This window comes from Pygocentrus nattereri, chromosome 15, assembly GCF_015220715.1.
Source record: "Pygocentrus nattereri isolate fPygNat1 chromosome 15, fPygNat1.pri, whole genome shotgun sequence".
NCBI classification, from domain to species: Eukaryota; Metazoa; Chordata; class Actinopteri; order Characiformes; family Serrasalmidae; genus Pygocentrus; species Pygocentrus nattereri.
The window spans coordinates 12,458,449-12,464,981 of record NC_051225.1 but is presented as its reverse complement, the minus strand read 5'-3'; positions in this window follow the sequence as shown (position 1 = coordinate 12,464,981).

Sequence of the window (6,533 nt, the reverse complement as noted above, 5' to 3'; positions counted from 1 at the left end):
TGTCTGGTTTGATGCCAGTATCAGATCCTTATGTGGTACGCCTGCCCTCTGGGCATCCGTGACCACTTTGGAGCCACTTACATGTGCCAGTCTTTCGTTTGCTGAGATGAAAAGCTTCACCTGGATGCCCTGAAGACTTCACTGAATAGGCTTCTATTAAACCTCAAACATTCTGCCATGATTTCTAAAAACGTTCATGGTTGCCAAACCCTGCATGAAAACCCAACTTGTTGTAACCCTTTAAAGTGGCATTCCAGCCTAACATCTTGTTTGCTGTGATTTTCAAGATTCTGCAGCACAGCTTCAGATCCCTCAGCCTCATCAGTTTAACAGAATTAATCATTTTCTACTGTTTCCAAGTTTACATTCATAAAGGTTCTGACACTACAATACCCAGCATGCAAATACATCATAAAAGCACAGGAACTCCCTGTGGCATTAAATCAGTTCTTACTGCTAGCCTAGCAACTCATTTATAAACTAATAAATACAACCAAGCTAGAATTATCATAACTTTAACCTAATCTGTCCAATTTAACTGTAAAAACAACAGCTATTTTATCTTTATTCCACACAAAATTGATGCCAGAGAAGTATTTTTTACCCTTTCACCCAGAGAAAGAAGCCAAACTGAGGTAAGGTCTCTAGACAGGCAGTTGGCTACTCTGTTAACTGTGAATAATCCATTCTCTCCTTCTACAGTTATATAACTACAATATAATACAGTGGTTTATATAGTGTAGTGGGTAACACCTCTGTCTTCTACGCCGTAGACTGTGGTTCAGTCCCCTGCCTGGACAAGCACCCTACACTATATTAGTAAGAATCCTTGGGCACAACTCCTGAATTGATCGAATTGTAAGTCGCTCTGGATAAGAGTGTCAGCCAAATGCCGTGAATGTAAATAATGGCAGATGCTACAGGCTACACTGCCTTGAGGAGTTTAGGGGGTGTGGCCATGGAAAGTGGCTATCTATTGTTATATTTGTGTGTGGGTTAATTACAGTGCCTAGCTGTGTTATTAGTATGATTATTACCGAGGAGGGTGGGTTACAATGTGTTGAACGTGTCTACCCTCTTCATATGTGTTCCATGCTGGGGTAGGACTAAGCTGGGCGGTCCCCCCGCTGCCGTTTAAAATACATAAAGAGCATGTGACCACACACACAAAGTTGTCTGGGTCTTCTTCTGTACCAGTGCTCCAACATTTACTTTCTGAATTCACAAAAACATTTCAGACGGCCTGATCCAGAAATCCACCCCACAGTGGTTGCAGTTTTTCTAAGTTCCTCCGAGCTTCAAGATACGCTATCAGAAAGGGAGTTTTCCTGGTCTTTAAACCATAAAATCCCAAGGAAACAGGAGGAATGTGATCAAGGGTTGTTAGTAGCCTGAGGCATGGATTTAAGAGTAAATAACCACTGGTTCATCTAATTGATCTTCAACCTGTATAATCCCAGTATATCTTATGTATGAAGTAAACTTTATATATAAGACAACTCAATCAGAAGAGGATGGTTTTTGGTTCCAACATCACTTTTTCCTCCTCATTTTCCCTGTCTCGGTTAACTTGCTTACTCATTAGGAGCTTGTATCCATATTTCTATTAAGCTTCCTTGGGACAAAAAGGGATAAAAAAGTATAAAAGTAAAAAAAATGTAGCAAGTATTTCTTCCTGAATCAGTTCAAGAGCTGTAGATGTCTTTTACATTGTGTGAACAATTTGTAATGAATGAACCCCAAAAACACGTCCCAAAATGACTCCTTATATTAACGTATATTCAAATTCAAAACACTTTTCACCCACTCTTATAAAGTTACCATTTAGAAGATACAAGATTTCCTGAGGACACCACTGATATGGTCTCCATCTCCCTCTCTTTTTGTTAGAGTGGAGGTCCTAAATAGTGTCGTGCCATGGTGCAATCTTATCTCCATTCCACTGCAGATGACGGTGGGGCAAGGTCAGGGCTAACACGGGCCGCTCTGCTCTGCTAATGCTGGGAATGAGCAATGCAAGCAGAGGTTAGATCAACACCAGCTCCTGCCCCTCAGGCACAACTGTCACACTAGAATTCCACACACATCACACATAAACCCTTTGAACAGTACATGTACACAGTGAAATATTACATGGGGAAGTTCACGACCTGCTGTAGATCACAGAGCGAGGAAGGGAAACCGGTCATGGTTGATGTACGGAAGTGTTAGAGCAGGGGTCTTTAATTAAAATTCAATAAGGTCCAGTTAGAGAAAATATCCTCAAGCAAAGGTCCAGAACCTCATAATGTCTAATTTGCATCATGATTCAGTGCCATATACTGTTTACTGAAGTCACCTAGTAGGTATATCAACATCTTATACAGTCAACAGCTGAATATCAAATCAAATAAAGTACAATTCATCCAGATTTCAACAACATTTGCTGTCAGTTTTCTCTTTTTAGAGCACGACATATGAAATAACTTCCCTCTGACTCACTTTCTTCTCTGACTTGGCTGAGTAGCGTCACGTGTGATATTTACAACGCATGCGACTGGTCTGTGAGTCTCCTGGGCCAATAAATGTACCCTTGAGGGTCCCACCCCAGTGATAGTTTCAGACCTGTATTTCTGAGAGTGTAGTTTATCGGTTATAGGTTCAGGTCCACATAGGACACCATCTGGGTCCGGACTCAGGACACCATCTGCCTATTAGTGACCTCTGATTTAGATCATTTGAGAATTTTAGATTTAAATCTGTTTATTAGGGTTACTAAGTTCTAGATTATTTGTTCTATTAGAAAACTATGGTGGGATTAAACATCAACATTAATACAGTAAATTGTGATTTTGTATCTGTTGGTGTGTGAGCTTAATCATCTCCAGATCTGTCCTTGAATCAGTTGTTACCATGCGATACCCGAGTTGGCTTTTATAAAGTTAAGTTAAATTACATTTTATATTACATTTATGGCATTTGGCAGATGCTCTTATTCAGATCGACCGCCAATTTCCTGGTTTATATCCAGGTAGGTGAAGGACTCCTACACTGCATTCACCTTCCTGGATAAAAACAAGGAAATTGGATAAGAGCATCTGCCAAATGCCATAAATATGAAGTTAAGTTAAAATACATTTCACATTTTTACACTGTACCACCCCCTTCAGTTCCTCATGATAAAGGATAAAGTGTTGCTCAAGTGAGGGGGCTCTGTGGGGAAGGAAATATGCATTAAAATAAACTGAAAGGGCTCCTCTGACCCCTTAAGTAAAGTGCTGTCCTCTCTGAACCTATTACCTAACAAGCTCCTGAAAAAAGGCTTTCCCCTAAAGAGCGGCAGTGACTGCTAATACAGGTGCGGTCAGTAATTAAAGAGCTTTTAAACCTCCTACCAGCAGGCTAAACATATATATCTTATTCTATTCAGGACATTTTATTTAACCCCTGAAAATCTCAGGCTTATTACTTATTACTTATTACTTACTAAGGCCTATTATTCAGTAAATACAGGGACTTCAATACAAGCTGCCTGAGATATTCTTAGGTTATGGAAGTGTGTAATAATTGCCAGCCTGCTGGTGGGCACTGGCTGTTTAAGGGGTTAAAAAGCCTTAAATACAGTTATAATTATAGTATTTAATAGTGTATAAGAGTCTTTACGTTCTATATATAAGTATTAAAAAGTTATACATTAAATTTTATTCCAATTTATTTGTCTAACGCTTTTCACAACAGGGGTCATCACAAAGTAGCTTTAGAGAATCTGGGTGTCCACAGGTGTCCATATTTTTCTTCTTTAGTTTACCCCTTTAGCCAAGCAGCTAATGGTGCTAACAAACACCAGAAATCGTCACATATTTTCCATAAATACACCCCTTCTCTCAAACTGCTTATACGTTGTTTTATGTGATGAAAAGACAGGAGCCAACAGTATGATGCACATTATATAGGCTAGCAATTTTTTTTTTGCTTTATCTAGAATTGAACTGAATTCAGAGACATTAGCCAACTGTTTTTGCACACAGAGGAATTAGACCTCCGCATTTAGCCCATCCATGCAAAGAAACACCCACATACATGCACATTAGTGAACACACACACTAGGAACAGCGCCTGGCAGTTAGGTGCCTTGCTCAAGGGCACTTTAGTCACGTACTGTCGGCCAAGGGGATTGAACCAGCGACCTTCCGGTCACAAGGTTCCCCAACCTCCAGCCCACGACTGACCCCAATATATATTATACTATTCACTAAAATCCTATTTATTACATTGTGAGCAATGTAATGTATGGACAGGGAGGATGGGGGACTGTTAGGATGGGGAATGGAGAATATAAAACAAATATTTGATCACAAAAAACTGATTGAACCCCATTCATATTTTCATTAAGGTTCTGCAGACTTGTCAATGTAATCTAGAACATACAGTCTCTGAAATTAAGGTGCTAAACTGTCACTGGGGCAGTCCCCCTTATCACTGGGGTGCTCACCCTCAAGGGTGCATCCCAGCAGCTTTAGTCAGGAAACATAACTAAACCATAATTACACACTTTAAATTACACACTATAATTTCAATGGTTGTGCTAAACACGGCTGACAGATAGAACATGATTCACTTGGTAAACTGTGTGTATAAAGGAAGACATAAACACAAACGGTATCAACACTGAGGTTATAATATGCACTTAGTAGGTCCATCAGCCTGTAGTGGTTGGTAAATCATACTCTGGTTCATCTTCCCTCCTGGGCAAGCCTACGATACCAATAAGAGTCCTTGAGCAAGACTCCTAATGGTACATTAGCCGACCTCCGCAACACAATCAAACTGTCAGCCACTGAATAAGAGCATCGGCCAAATGCATTAATTGAAACGTACAGTTAGGTTTGGCTGCACTCTCAGAAATAAAGTTAGTAAACTGTCACTGGGGCAGTCCCCCACTTATCACTGGGGTGGAACCCTAATTTTTTAGGAGATATTTCTGAGGACCTGAGATATAAGACAATCCACTTTAATAAGGAAAAAATTTTCCAAAACGGGAATTCCCAAAAATATTCAAAAGATCCAGAGAACATTATGACACCTAAAACTGCACAAGAGCTGGTAGACCACTAAAACTGTCACCATTAGATATACAATAAGCGTTAACACTTTATTGTAAGGTGCTGTTCATAAGGCTACATGACACCTACATAAGGTTGTCATTACAGTTGACATAAACCTACATAACTCTTTATAAATACTTATTACAACAGGCATCATCTGTCATAAAGGCTACTCAAAAATGGCAAATGCAGCCTTTATCACAAATGACACTTATTGGAACAAGCATTCACAAAGTTATGTAGGGTTATGTCAGTTGTAATGACAACCTTATGTGGGTGTCATGTAGCCTTATTAACAGCACGCAGACCTCTGCTCTTGTGTAAAATGTGAAAACATCCACAGATGTTTCTGTCCATCCTTCAACTGTGAGAAGACAGTTCAATACCAGTTCTTCACAGGATGTATACAGGATGTTTACCTGTGAAGAACTGAAAAAAAAAGCCAAAACTGCAAGCAAACAAGCAAACAGTCAAACAAAGGAGCTGCTGGTGTTCTCAGAACAATGGATTGGACACCCCAGAGTCCAGATGTCAACATCACTGGTGATTATTTGGATCATGAGAAGCAAAGAAATGCAACCAACTTCTAAGACTGAACTTTGGAAAAAAATATCCCTGCAGATTTCATTGGAAAATGGAAGGTGAGTGAGTCTCCTGAAAAGAATGTCTGCTGTAATAAAGGCAAAGAGTGACACACTAAATACTGAAAATGCTGACAAATGTAGACAAACGCTTTCTGGCTTTTCCCTAACTCTGAAAAATGGATAACTTGTTCCTTTTGGCCATTTTGACTGAATACTAAGAAAACTGTTGAGGGTGGTCTCTTGAAGGCTGGACTTTTTGACATTACTGAATGAAATACATTCAATCTGCCACTCTTTCCATTGAAGGTATTAAGCAGTAAATTCTACCTACAATACAACAGCTTTAATCTGTCACCAAATATTTGTGCTAACAGAAGTAATATGAATGAGCATTCCAATTTGGGACAAAGCCAAGCTTATAGTTTTGTGTCACACAATATACTTCAGTCCACAATAAACAGACTTGGGAACTCCCCAGCTGAGCCCCTCTCCTCAGTAATACCCCCTCAACTCAACCAAGAACAAACGCAAAGACCTGAAAACAATAGAAGAGGATATTTGAATGCACTGAGTGGTTTGTTTGCGCGCAAAACTGTTGTGATGTTTCCACAACATCAGCTGAATTCTACTGTTTTTCTCATGTATTTCCATAACATGAATTCGATTCTCATGCTTTGAGAAGAATCCCTTTCACTTTTTCCCACGGCAGTGTCTGTAAACTGGTCCCTCGACCACTGAAGGACCAGTGAGTGGTTCATCCACCATCCAGGTTTCTTATATACAAATAATAACCCACATGTCCGAATCCTCCATTGAACAAAACCAAAGGCTCTTGTTGTCAGTTCATGTTATCAGCGTCACAAAA